The sequence below is a fragment of the Mauremys mutica genome, chromosome 1, assembly GCF_020497125.1.
Source record: "Mauremys mutica isolate MM-2020 ecotype Southern chromosome 1, ASM2049712v1, whole genome shotgun sequence".
NCBI lineage: Eukaryota > Metazoa > Chordata > Testudines > Geoemydidae > Mauremys > Mauremys mutica.
This window is the reverse complement of record NC_059072.1, coordinates 231,523,134-231,537,614: the sequence shown is the minus strand read 5'-3', so window position 1 is coordinate 231,537,614 and position 14,481 is coordinate 231,523,134. Positions and strand designations below refer to the sequence as shown.

The 14,481-nt window shown below is 41.8% G+C and overlaps 1 protein-coding gene and 1 long non-coding RNA gene across 3 annotated transcripts in view; one reads left to right on the top strand and one right to left on the bottom strand.

Moving 5' to 3' along the window:
- The window catches only part of ARHGAP6 (Rho GTPase activating protein 6), a 507,104-nt gene that overhangs the window by 125,419 nt on the left and 367,204 nt on the right, over nucleotides 1-14,481 (bottom strand). The window lies entirely within an intron of this gene.
- LOC123348561 overlaps nucleotides 4,825-14,481 on the top strand; it is a 13,652-nt gene continuing 3,995 nt past the window's right edge. The window contains exons 1-5 of the long non-coding RNA XR_006573215.1: nucleotides 4,825-4,862; nucleotides 7,373-7,456; nucleotides 9,105-9,251; nucleotides 11,633-11,787; nucleotides 12,357-12,429. This is a non-coding gene — a long non-coding RNA (uncharacterized LOC123348561). The remainder of the gene's footprint in view (nucleotides 4,863-7,372; nucleotides 7,457-9,104; nucleotides 9,252-11,632; nucleotides 11,788-12,356; nucleotides 12,430-14,481) is intronic.

Genomic DNA, 14,481 nt, shown 5'->3' with positions numbered 1-14,481 from the left:
TGTGGCAGAGCCAGAAACATAACCCATTTCTCCTGGATTCCAAACCAGTTCTTTAAACAACATCCTCATTCTTTTTCGTTATTGTTGTTTGGTTGTTTTAAACAGACGCACACCTTTGTGCCTCATTCACACTTTTCAATTTGTGAAGCAAATGAGGCAGAGATTCAACCACTGCATTCAATGCACAACTGTCTCATACAGAGTCCATCCAGGAGATACAGAAATAGCCTTGAACTTTCCACCCCACAAGAATTTACTTAATTTTATTTCTGTTACTGAAAATGTCAGCTGGAGAAGAATCTATTCTTGCTTAGTGCATCGCCTGATGTAATTCCCTTAAATCTAATTGTCATCTATAGCAGTCAGGCTGGGTGAAGACATGGACTCTATCCCTGGGAAGAAGAAAATTGCAGATTGCATTCTTCAACTACTGCAGGATTATTCTCTCGTAACCACTGGGTTGCAGACTCTACAGCTTCACATCCTAACAGGCTCATAATTCCCAAAAGATAGCAACTTTACAGGCTCATTTGGGCTGGATAAGCCTCTTAAAATGATAATGAAATATGCTAGGCTGTGTGTGTTTATCTCAATTTTTAATTATGCTAATACTTCTTCTCAACCTCGGTCTATTTTGGTGCCAACCTCTGTGAAAGTAGTTCACAGCACCATCGCAATTCAACCTTAAAACTGCTTCCTGATGATCTCTGGTACTACAGGCATGCACTCGCTCCCACTGGAGTGGTATATTTGTCATTTACTTCAATGGGAGTAGGATCAACAACAAGAGCCTCTGAAGTAATAGATGCAGCAAAAAATACTTTAACAAACATTAATAAGCTTTAGGCAGGGAACATGTGTTAACCTATTATTGTGAAGCACTGTGTTGTTAAACAAATATTATTATCTTAAACTAGTCTCTTGTCCTTTGCTGCCTTCCACTGTCCTCCCACCCAAAAATTATTCCTGAAGCAGAGCTTCTGTAACCCCAGCCAGAGGCTGCTTTAAGTCCTCTAAGGAGTATGCTATTGCCAATCTATATTTTGTGGAAGGGGCTTTGATACTATGGTGATAGGCAGCATACAATACAAAATAGAAACAGATACCCTCTACAGAATGCAAAAAATATGGTCAATATTGCCCCATCCCCAAACAGAACCGAAAGCAATAATAAGAATAGCATCCATTATTTCATACTTTCAGGAACAAAATTAATGGATTTAAAAGAAATTATGTTTCTCGGGTCGGTCTTACCATAATAAATTCCATTTTTTCCTACTAGAAAACAGGTTCTGCAGAATTTTCTCAATTTATTGGCGATGAGAAAGAGAAAGTCAGTTATAGCTTTATTTTCTTGTAACACTTTTTCCAGATTTCCACAGAGAACTAAAGTTTAGTGGAAAAGTGCCCAGTAGCCAGAAATCAGTTTTACTCTTTCCCTTCCAAATAGGGTCTTCTGTAAATGTGCAGAAAAGAACTGTTTGCTTTTAACAGCAGGGTGCACTCTTTTAAAATATTTATTAAAACATTCATTCCAGGGTTTGAAATGTATATGTTTCAGGAAAAAGTGTATAAATAAATCCACTATACAATATTCCACGCTTGCACGAAAGTCTCAATCAAGACGTGTTTGGTTTTTGACTCTCAAGAAAATTAGACTCAACAAGGTGCAGTCCTGCTAGGTCACATACTGGAAAAACAGAATGGATGAGTTCACTATCATATTTTTATGATGTACTATTTGTATTGTCCTGTACATAGATTGACTGTAAATAAAGGGGCGGAAGCCTGTAGGGGGAAAATTTCTGCTCCACAGAACCAGAGCTACGAAGTAGATAAGAGACAAATGTATCAGCTATGTGTAAACTTGCATGTTCTAAGTATGAATGTGTGCCCCAAATTCCTGATTCTGTTAAACTCTTCCAGCAACTACACAAGTACGCCTAAGCTCTGTACATCATGTTTCATGCATACCTTCCCACCAGAATCTCTCTGGAAATGTGCATACTTTTGTCATTCTACCATAAGTGTGAGAGTAAGAAACAATTCAGTCTGCAAAATAAATGCTTTTTAAAAAAAAACTTTGGCCTGTTCAAAACACATTCTTGCACAATAAATATATATATATATATATAAAGTTTTAGAAAAAACAAAACAAAACATAAAAGCCACATAAAAAGGAACTGAACCAGCTAATTTACCCTATTAGGAAAAAAAGAAAATTGAGTGGGTTACAGATTAGCAGGTCTAATATTTAATACACAACTTGCATTGTTTTCTGCTCATTTGCTATAACAAATCTGAACTAATTGAAGAGAAATGTTATTTAATTTAGCAGTGATTTCACCATCCTGTAAAACAAAATTCTAACATGCCGTCAGTGTACCTTTAAGAAAGTGCCATTCCATAGATACAGGCAACTCTGGCTGAAGTGAAGAGTTGAAAAAGGTTGCTTTTAGTGCTTAGTTCAGGGGAACGCCATTTTCTTAAAGGAACAGCAGTTTCCCATGTACCATGTCCTGGCTCATGAAATTATCAGCCAAACTCTTTCTGCAGCCCATGGAGATTCACAGCCATATGTAGAGTGCTCTCTGCTTAAAAAACTCTGTAGGAGAGATGAACTGTAAAACACTACTTCATGCGCTTGCTCTTAGCATACTGTGATTGTATGACCTCACTTCAACTGCTTGAGTTTGTTAAGTTTCAGAGTAGCAGCCGTGTTAGTCTATATCCGCAAAAAGAACAGGAGTACATGTGGCACTTTAAAGACTAACAAATTTATTTTAGCATGAGCTTTCGTGAGCTGCAGCTCTCTTCTTCGGATGCATAGAATGGAACACACAGACAGGGGATATTTATACATACAGAGAACATGAAAAGGTGGAAGTATGCATACCAACAGACAGAGTCTAATCAATTGAGATGAGTTATCGTCAGCAGGAGGAGTTTTTTTTCCTCCTGCTGACGATAGCCCATCTCAATTGATTAGACTCTGCCTGTTGGTATGCATACTTCCACTTTTTCATGTTCTCTGTATGTATAAATATCCCCTGTCTGTGTGTTCCATTCTATGCATCCGAAGAAGTGAGCTGCAGCTCACGAAAGCTCATGCTAAAATAAATTTGTTAGTCTTTAAGGTGCCACAAGTACTCCTGTTCTTTTTGAGTTTGTTAAGTTAGCCTTCCCAAGAACTCGGAGTGTGTTTAAATAATTTCCCCCTATCTTTCTGACTAAAACAGTTAACTTACTCATTCCCCATTTGCTAGTTACATTTTATATTCACTAGAAGCCTGCAATAATTCTGCTGAAATAAACATATGCGGGTGTACATAACTTCTGGGAGAAGAGGGTTATTTTTGTTTGCTTTTGAATATACTCCATGTGTTCTCCATTTTCTCCTCGATCTTTTATCCTAGGAACTCAGAAATAAAATAAGGGGAATGTATTGAAAAGATATTGTCAACTTGAAATTTCATCAACTTTCAGGTACGAACCTGCCCAGAGTCCTCAATTTTTGAGATTTTAATGTTTTTCTATTGTTTTAAAATATTTTTCTTTATTCCTGTTGCTGTGTGCAAAACCCAACACAAACAGAAAGGGAAACTGACTGAGCATCCACAGCAAACAGTAAAACTGATTATTCTCAAAGACCTACCAAACACATAGAAAAAAACGAAAGACGAAAAATAGAAAAAAAGATTTTTTTCTTCAAATGTCACATAGTTATCTGAGATGTTTCTTGTAACAATAGTTAGTAAAGGATTTCAGAGAACATTATGATTTTTAAGATGACAGTGCCCCTAGAACAGTGCATGTTCTTTTTTGACCCTGCAATCCTAAATCATGCTCTCCTCTCTTCGTAAGATGTTCGAGCATATTCTAGTGGATAAAACAGAAGTATTAATTTTCATCCCCCCCAAACTAGAAATACTTCTTTCTTTTTCATTACAAACAAAAGATGCACAGATAGCCTTGATTGCATGTTAATCACTTACAGCATACCTACAGCTGCTTCTGTTTACATTAACTTGGTATGAAATGCACTGTTATTCTTGAAGTAAATATTGACTGAGCAGCAAAGAGTTTTAAACACAAAATGCTTGAAAGGTCAGCTGCTACATTACAGTTAAAGAGATCACATTATTAATGAAGATGGTATTGAGCATTTCATCTGAGCATTTCATTCCATATTTTAGACATATGTCTCAAATTTACTATAAAAAAATACAGGGCTTTCATTTTCCATAGTTCTTACCCCAGATTTGATCTCAGTTATACTGATTTGAATCCAGTGTAATTCTATTTTAATAAATTGAGCTATTCTGGATTTGTGCCTGTGTGGCTGAGGTCAAAATTTAGTCCATCGTCTTCTGAGATACGGCAGAACATCTCAAAGCTGCCAGAATTGGTATAAACTCCACCAGGTAGACACCTACCTGGCCAAGAACATTTATTTTAGGTTAGGCCCAGTTGAAAGAATTTCCATACCCTGTTGACGAATACTACAGATTTTTAAGCTTCAAAAGCCAAACAACTTCTGTTTACCGTATTTTCCGGCGTATAAGACGACTTTTTAAACTTAAAAAAAAACCCCAAAATCGGGGGTCGTCTTATACGCCGGGTATGGCTCAGCTTCGGCTGAGCCAATCCTGGGAGGGGTCTCACTGGTGTATGCGATTAATGCATACAAAGCCTGCTCGGATTGGCAAAGGTTGTAATAGCCTGCCTCTCTGACTCAGCCAATCCGAGCAGGCTTAATAGATGACACCGCTCCCATGAACGCTCCGCCCTCCTTCTCCTCCCCTTCCCCGGCTTCCCGCGAATCAAATGTTCGCGGGAAGCCTGAAAAAAGGAGTGGGCAGGTAAGCCGGGCGTGTGGGTGTGGGTGTGGGGGAGGGGGCAGGACGGCACGGCTTACCTGCGGCGCTGGTCCCGGTGTCGGCCCGCGGAGTCGGGCCCGTGGCTGCGGCGCCGGCTCCAGTGTTGGTCAGGCCCGGGGAGCCGGGCTCCGCGGCTGCAGCGCCGGTCCCGGTGTCGGCCCGGGGAGCCAGCCCCGCGGCTGCGGCACCGGTCCCGGCCCGGGGAGCCAGGCCCCGCGGCTGCGGCGCCGGCTCCGGCGCCGGTCCCGGCCCGGGGAGCCGGCCCCGCGGCTGCGGCGCCGGCTCCGGTGTTGGCCGGGCCCGGGGAGCCGGGCCCCGCGGCTGCGGCGCCGGTCCCGGTGTCGGCCCGGGGAGCCGGCCCCGTGGCTGCGGCGCCGGCTCCGGTGTCGGCCGGGCCCGGGGAGTCAGGCCCCGCGGCTGCAGCGCCGGTCCTGGTGTCGGCCCGGGAAGTCGGGCCCTGCGGCTGCGGCTGCGGCTCCGACCCTGGCCCCCGGCAGGGGTAAGAGGCCAGGGCCAGGGCCAGGACTGGGGCGGGGGAGGAGGGGTTGGATTAAGCCAGTACTTTAGTACAAATTCCATAGGGACATGCAGTACTCTTGATCTGAGCACACAGCACTCAATTCACAACAGTGAAAGTTCTGCATGTAGTCTGATGGTAAAACATGCCTCCCAAATTCATGGACTTAATCCAATACAACTGAAGTAGGACGAAGGAAGACAAGAGTGTCTTTAAAACACCTTTCTGCCTCCTCTAATCCTGACAATGACTCTCTTACCTATATGCCACCCATGGATTCCCCAGCATGACCCTCATAAGGATAGCTTTCCAGCTACTTTGTACTGGCAGAGGTTCTGGGGGGGCAGACGGGATGGGGAAGGGGGGGTTGGGTAAGCACCGCGTGGGAGTTCCTGGGGTCTGTTGGGATGGTGGTGGATGGAGTCGGGGCAGTCAGGGGACAGGGAGCGGGGCAAGTTTGGCAGGGGGTGGGGTCCTGGGGGGGAGTTAGGGTTGGGGGTCTTGGGAAGGAGTGGTCAGGGGACAAGGAGCAGGGCAGGGGGGGTTATGGGTTGTGGTTTCTGAGGGGGGGCAGGACGTGGGTACTCACTGGGCGGTTCCCTACCAGGTTTTCGGTGGTGGGTTCTTCAGCCTCGGAAGGGGGGGTAGTCTTATACGGCGAGTATAGGCCAAAACCTATATTTTAACTGGAAAATTAGGGGGTCGTCTTATATGCCCAGTCGTCTTATACGCCGGAAAATACGGAATATGTATATGTAAAACATCAGATACACTCCCGCCCTCCACACATCACCATTGTGTCTGAGCTTTGGAATTCTATTTCGTAATTCTTGGGATTTTGTTTCCCCAATAAAATACTGCACAACACTAGCATTAGCAGTACTGCCAGCCTCAAGCATCCAAAAATCATGAGTCAGCCCCAAAACTCACAAGATATTTAAAAACAAAAATAAATGGGTTCTGTTTATTAGCCTTCTGATTCCTCAGCCTTTTGGATACATGCTTTCAGGCTTTTCTCCACAACCATGAGAGCAAAAGTTTTTGTTTTTTTTAAATGGAAGTTAGGATTCTCACTTAATGACCTCTCTAGGAGGAACTGGGGATTTAAGGGAAAAAATACCAAATACCAAGCTGGCAACCCTGTGTTCGTATAATATAAAGTTTGAAATATCAAATAGTCCAAAAAATAAGGTTGTTCCTGAAAAATTAACTTGGCCACTGTGATAGCCTGTATCATTTTCTATTTTTGTATTCCTTCTTAAATACAAACCTTATGTGTATTATTGTTTATATTATTAATGTGTGTGATGGAAGTGGAGCTGCTCTGTAATTATTTATCAATATTATACACTGATGTGGTTATTGAGCTGTTTACTGTATGATTATATTGGTTTAGTTTAATAGTGGTCTGTAAGGAAAAATAAGCAGGACAGGAAGAGCAGCTCAAAACAAACTTCCCCTTAGTAAACACTCAAGGGTTGTTATGGGACAATGGAAGACCCACTGGCTCCAAAGACTCTGGTCTGGCTTCTGCTGATCCTACCAAACTGGTTTTGATAGGCAGGACCAAAGCCCAGGAACTGACAAGAACAAAGAAACTCTGTTTGGATTAAAAGGGTTTCTCTCTCTCAAATCGTTGTTGGGGACCCGTTCAGGGAAGTGAGACTGATACACAAGCAGTTCATTGGCCAACTTGGAACAATTACTCTCCCACATATGCTTTGTTTGCTCATACTGTGTGGTCAGGCCAATTAGCACCCAAGAGTGTTTCTCCTCTTGGCCTATTCCCTGCTAAGCCCTGGCTAAATGTCTCTAAAAATCTGGGACCTCTGCACTCTTTCAACATCCTGTAAATGTCAGCTGGCCTGTCCACCTTTGTTCCCATAAAGGTAGACCCATCTTATGTGCCCCTCACACTCATAAATCCTGCATCCAATCAACTGGATCATAGATCTCCACCTGTTTTGATGCCCAGGTCTGTCCCATTGATGCTGTGGCTGCCAAGCCTCATACCAAAACTTCTGAGTTATTGGTGCAACTCCGTGGACCAGCTTAGAAGGTAAGACGTATCATGATGGAGGATCTGGTAGGCCTCGCTCTGAACTGTCATCCCTCCATGATGTCAGAGGACATCTTAGATCCCACTTCTAGTACTATGTGTTAATGGTTGCCTTCGGTCTGCAGCACTGTCCTGAAGCAAAACCCATGAAGCCTGCCTCAGTTTCCCTCCTTCTCTGAAGGATACTCACAGTCCAGCCCACCTGTTTGTCATTTGTCACAACCATAGCCCTCTGGCTAGCTATTGGACACCCGTTCCCCTTTCAGGGTGCTAAGAAGCCCATCCCCTGGCTCAGGGTGTACAGTCACTGGCATCTTTGAGTTTAGTTTTCTTGCTCAAGGCCTTAATGGACCCTCCTGTTGGGTTTGGTAGGCCCAAGCTCACCCATTTGTGGGTCCCAGTGGTTAGTGCCAATCTCTCAAGCCCCAGCCTGTTTCCTATTATGGTCCTCTTGCAGGGCATTCCTCAGGTTCACCCTATGGTCCTCTCCTCCGGAGGGTTTGGATTCCTGGGCAGCTTCTCACTGGTCTGTTTCTGAGACCCTGCTTCCAGTAGCTCCTCAGCCTCTCTGGCACTCCCAGGCCCAGGGTTGTGGTTGTGGATCTGGTGGTTAGGTGTCCCCAGCTCTCCTCTGTGGAGCTGGGGTTGCGGTTTAAGCCAACCATATCTTGGCCTTCAGCTGGGCCCTTCCCTCCCCAACCCCTATTAGTTCTCTAGCTTGGACGGTTCATCAGGCCAGCCTTCTGCTGATATCTGCCCAGTTGAATATCTCTTGATGAATAGAAGCTGCTGCTAGAGACCCCTCTACCACCCAACAGGGGGCAAAAAAGGATCAACCCGTCAAAACGATAAAATCGGAAAGTTCTGTAAAAGTGATGCAGAACAGGCAGCTTGTGACATGTAAGGATTTTCTGTACTGTTTAGGAATGTTGGCAATTATTGCTGGTGATTTTGTTATCAGTTAATGCAGACGGGCATTTTTCACTCCATGCTTTTACCATAGCTAATTACCATCTAACCAAATGACCATCCATCTACTTCTAGTCTCACTTGCTTACTGGAGGAAAACTATCCTCAACATCTAATTAGTGAATGCTTACAAAACTTTGAAATTACAAGCTACACAAAACCTCTGGCTTCATTTACATTACTATTGCATTTTCCAATGGTAACATGCCTCAACATCTAGGCTTCAGGAATCGTTATGCGGTCTCTGTGAATGAAACTGCTCATATTGCCCTTTCATATCGTGAACAATACTGTATCAGACAGATACATTTTTCTTCTGGTTTCCATATTTTCCCCCTCCAGTAAAATTTGGCACTGGCTCTGTGGGTGTCTTATAGTGTTGCCAAGCACAGAGTTCAACTGGGTCAGATGCTTGAAAATAGACAGCTGTTTGGCCATGGACTGATATGTTGGGTCATCTGCTCTGACCCTTCTGAACAGATTCCTTGGAACAATCTCCACTTGCGTAGCGTACGTACAGCTCAGCATATCCTCTTGTGCCATTTACAAGCAGAGTGGGTAGAATGGCTGACTCACAACTAGGTCCGTTCCATAAACCAGTGGTGACTCACTGTGATTATAGTTAGCAAAATAACATTCTTAAACTAGAACACTTTTAGTCAACTTATTTGTTCAACAGAGTTCCAATCCAGATTCTTTTTCTGAGTGCTAATTGGCTGCTTTAGATGTGAAAATGGCTTAAATTGTGCAGAAGTAGGAAGAGTTCTAAAGTATCAAGCTCAGCAGAACCTGTACTGTACACAGAACTCATCAGAGTATTCTAAAGGTAAGTGTGATCCATTCATATAATGTTATTTTATAGCAAATTTAAAACTTAAACCTTCTCATAGACCAATTTAAGTACGCTATCTCTTGTTCTGTATTTCCTCTGTGGTCATACTGTTAAAACAGAGCAACAACAACAAAAGGAAAAATATTAGTGTGTGAGTTCAGTGACATTTTGGGAACAATACCAACCCTGGATTCTGGTGTCTGACAAATTTACTTTTTAGAAGTAATTAAAAGTAATTTAGAAGTAATTAGAAGTATCGGCAATTACATATCGGTAAGTGTAACGTCAGTACTGAGCAAATTAGTTGAAACAATAATAAAGAATAAAATTGTCAGACACATAGAAGAACATAAATTGTTGGGCAAAAGTCAACGTGGTTTCTGTAAAGAGAAATCATGTCTTACTAATCTTTGAAGGGGTCAACAAACATGTGGACAGGGGGGATCCAGTGGACACAGTGTACTTAGATTTCCAGAAAGCCTTTGACAAGGTCCCTCACCAAAGGCTCTTACATAAATTAAGTTGTCATGGGATAAGAGGGAAGATCCTTTCATGGATTGAGAACTGGTTACAAGACAGGGAACAAAGGGTAGGAATAAATGGTAAATTTTCAGAATGGAGAAGGGAAACTAGTGATGTTCCCCAAGGGTCAGTCCTAGGACTTATTCAACTTATTCATTAATGATCTGGTGAAAGGGTAAACAGCGAGGAGGCAAAGTTTGAAGACGATACTAAACTGCTCAAGATAGTTAAGACCAAAGCAGACTGTGAAGAACTTAAAAAGATCTCACAAAACTAAGTGATTGGTCAACAAAATGGCAAATGAAATTTAATGTAGATAAATGTAAAGTAATGCACATTGGAAAAAATAACCCCAACTATAGATACAATATGATGGGGGCTAATTTAGCTACAACTAATCAGGAAAGAGATCTTGGAGTCATCGTGGAAAGTTTTCTGAAGGCGTCCACGCAGTGTGCAGCGGCAGTCAAAAAAGCAAACAGGATGTTAGGAATCATTAAAAAAGGGATAGAGAATAAGACGGAGAATAGCTTATTGCCCTTATATAAATCCATGGTACGCCCAGATCTTGAATACTGCACACAGATGTGGTCTCCTCATCTCAAAAAAGATATATTGGTATTAGAAAAGGTTCAGAGAAGGGCAACTAAAATGATTAGGGGTTTGGAACAGGTCCCATATGAGGAGAGATTAAAGAGGCTAGGACTTTTCAGCTTGGAAAAGAGAGGACTAAGGGGGGATATGATAGAGGTATATAAAATCATGATGAAAACCACAAAACCAAATGAAATTAATGGGCAGCAGGTTTAAAACAAATAAAAGAAAGTTCTTCTTCACACACAGTCAACCTGTGGAACTCCTTGCCTGAGGAGGTTGTGAAGGCCAGGACTATAGCAGGGTTTAAAAGTGAGCTAGATAAATTCATGGAGATTAAGTCCATTAATGGCTATTAGCCAGGATGGGTAAGAAATGGTGTCCCTAGCCTCTGTTTGTCAGAGGGTGGAGACAGATGGCAGGAGAGAGATCACTTGATCATTACCTGTTAGGTTCACTCCCTCTGGGGCACCTGGCATTGGCCGCTGTCGGCAGACAGGATACTGGGCTGGATGGACCTTTGGTCTGACCCAGTATGTTCTTGGAAAGCACAGATCAATATCTTTGATTAGTAAGAAGGCCTGTGGTACATATCTAAAATACTTCACAATTGAAAATTATTATCCTTATATTTCAAAACAAATTTTAACCTAAGATTGTACAGTTTAATTTGGCAAAATGAATTATAATAATTACTCTTACGCTTTTTTTTTATTTGCCCATCGCTGTGGTATAAGCCTTTACATAGCCTAAATTGGGTTATTTAATTATTTCAAATAAGAGTGAAACACTGCTCCTCTCCAGCTGTAAAGGCAAGAATGAAGAAAGACCTAACCATTTGGCTAAGTGTCCAAGATTTCACAGTGGCGCTCACAGTGAATGTAGTCTGAGAAAGTAGATGCATCTTGCCATTCTTTTTAAATGTGGCCAAATTCATGCTTTAATGTATTTCATTCAGAACTGACTTTCATTGGTGTGAAATATCTTAATTGGGGAAGAAATATTTTAATTGATATCCCTATTCTTAAAGCATAAATAATGTATAAAACATGTTCTAACACTGAAAACTTCTATCCTGGAGAAAAAAAAAACTTTTTAGCATCTTAATTCTGCACAAGTAAATACTTTCAGCTCATGGAATTCTGAATGGTTTGTGGTGGAGAGGGCACATCATGTAGTACTAACAGGAGAAATTGTTTTTAGGATAAATGCACAGCAACAAATTCTAAAGCAATGATTTGGCCATTTCTCTATTCTAGGATAAAAATAAATGAGAAGACAAAATAAAACAACTAGCAACAGCAGAAGAGATTCAGCTATTCTAGTGAGGGAGCAGTCCCCAGAACAGCTTTTCAAGAGAAATAATTCTATCAATTTTTCTCACAAATCTCTTGAGGGTTTTGGAACAACACAGGTGCAAAAATTCAGCACAGTAAACTTTAGACCTCAAACTTTTTTGCACATTCTCCATTTGCTAAAACCTGGTTTGGTTTTTTCTGTTTGTTTGTTTGTTTGTGGGGGTTTTGGGGGGGGGAAGGAGAGGAGGGTGTTTTTTGATTGTTTAAGGCCTGACTACACCAGCACTCTTATCTGAGAATCTTTTTAAAGTGTGTTGGCAAGTTCTGTTACGTTACTTTTGAATGACATTCAGCCCTTATGCCTTTAACTATCATGAATGAGGCTTCAAAGTTACAGGGAAGTGCCTGCAGAGATCACAGAAGTATTGGAGGAGACAAAAAGGGTTCAAATAATCATGTTTTGTCTCAAAATGATATACAAGATCCAAAGGCATTATATCACTGAGATGCTGTTTCCACCCAATGCTTAAAAATGAATGACGTAACTTTCCAAATGGACTATAGAAGACTTGCCCTTGACAGTTACTGATAGTTTAATGTAAAACAGATTCAGATGCTAATATGTTTGCACTGGTCTTTTCTGGTAGAACTAACCAGTGCAAAACACTTTCCCTTCACATTTCAGGTACTGTACATTGAAAAAGATGGAGGGTTGGATCTTGGTCACTTGCCTCCTAGGTGCAACATTTGCTGTACTAGTGAGTATTAGATCAGCCTGTAATTCAGTGCTCAATTCCATTGACCTTGACAGCAAGTAATATCTTGAACTTGCAAATAGTGAGTGCAACATTAACACAAGTATAATTACATACGTACAGGCTTTATACAGACAAACTTCACAGAACTAAGGATTATTAATTTTTGAACACTTTGAAAAAAGTCTAAAGCACGTAAGTCAGTAGTTCTCAAACTTTTGTACTGGTGACCCCTTTCATACTGCAAACTTCTGAGTGCGACCCCCGCCTTATAAATAAAAACACAATTACACCATTATAAATGCTGGATGCAAAGCAGGATTTGGGGTGGAGGCTGACAGCTCGCGACCCCCCGTGTCATAACCTCGTGACCCCGAGGGGTCCCGACCCCCAGTTTGAGAACCCCTGATGTAAGTGATACATATTATTACTACTACTACAACAACATCTGGAAGAAAATCCTGCTTTCCAGTGGGTTACTCTATCAGTCCTGACTGGACTGCTAAAAAGAGACTGGCATTGTAATTGAAAATCCATCCTCAGAATGCCTGAAATACAGCATAGGTATGGAGTGCCATGGAGGTATGCTGAGGGAATTGGCAGGCACTCCAGGCCAAAGATTTGGATTCCTTCCCCTAAGCTCTCAAACCCCAGTTTATGTGGTCTTTACATGGGAATGAAGGGGAGGTGGCAGCACTGAATTAAACCCTAATAGCAGGAAGGCTTGATGTAAAAATAAGCCATCTGAGCATGACTGCAGATAGAAGGCAACTTTAAAATTTAGCAAATCACTTACACAAATGCTTAATGTGACTTGTTCCATTGATTTCCATGGGGAAAGCAAGAAAGAAAGCAAGAAAGAAAGAAATTCGGTCCTACTAGTACAGAGTACTATTTTGCATGTCTACTCTGTACTTTTACATGTATAGCAACATGTAAAAAATTACTGGATACTTGAAAAGGAAGATCTATTCCAGAGAAAATTTGACCATGGCATTAGGAAAAGAGAATCACAACTTTGCAGTTTCCTAATCTCTGCTTTTTCTTAAAAGTATACAAATATTTTCAATTCCTCTGAGACTCACTGGCTTTACATTTTAACCACAGATTGCAGCATAAAAATAGGAAGGCTGGGGATGCAGACTTAAATGGTCTTCAGTATGAACAGTGTATTTAAATCTCTATCTGCAAAATGACCTAATCCTAAATTATGGAACTAAACAGTGACACTACATCATATTTAAGCATGTTACTGTCTCTTGTTAGGTTTCAGAGAGGTAGCCGTGTTAGTCTGTATCAGCAAAATCAATGAGGAGTCCTTGTGGAACCTTAGAAACTAACAAATGTATTTGGGCATAAGCTTTTGTGGGCTATAAATCACTTCATCAGATGCATGGAGTGAAAAAAAGTAGGCAGGTATAAATATACAGCACACGAAAAGATGGGAGTTGCCTTACCAAGTTGGGGGGTCAGTGCTAATGAGGCCAATTTAATCAGGGTGGATGTGGCCCATTCCCAACAGTTGACAAGAAGGTGACAGAGGGAAATTTATTTTTTGTAGTGACCCAGCCACTCCCGTCTTTATTCAGGCCTAATTTGATGGTGTCAAGTTTGCAAATTAATTCCAGTTCTGCAGTTTCTCGTTGAAGTCTGTTTTTGAAGGTTTTTTTGGTTGAAGAATGGCCACTTTTAAGTCTGTTATTGGGTGTCCAGGGAGACTGAAGTGCTCTCCTACTGGTTTTTGAATGTTACAATTCTTAATGTCTGATTTGTGTCCATTTATTCTTTTGCATAGAGACTGTCGTGTTTGGCCAATATACACGGCAGAAGGGCATTGCTGGCACATGATGGCATATATCACATTGGTAGATGTGCAGGTGAACGAGCCCCTGATGGTGTGGCTGATGTGGTTAGGTCCTGTGATGATGTAACAAGAGATCCACTTCCTGGACACTACAGTGCAAATAAGCGATGATCACATAAACACCACCCTATACTGGAAACCTACTGACTTCTATACTTACCTACATGCCTCCAGCTTTCATCCAGACCACA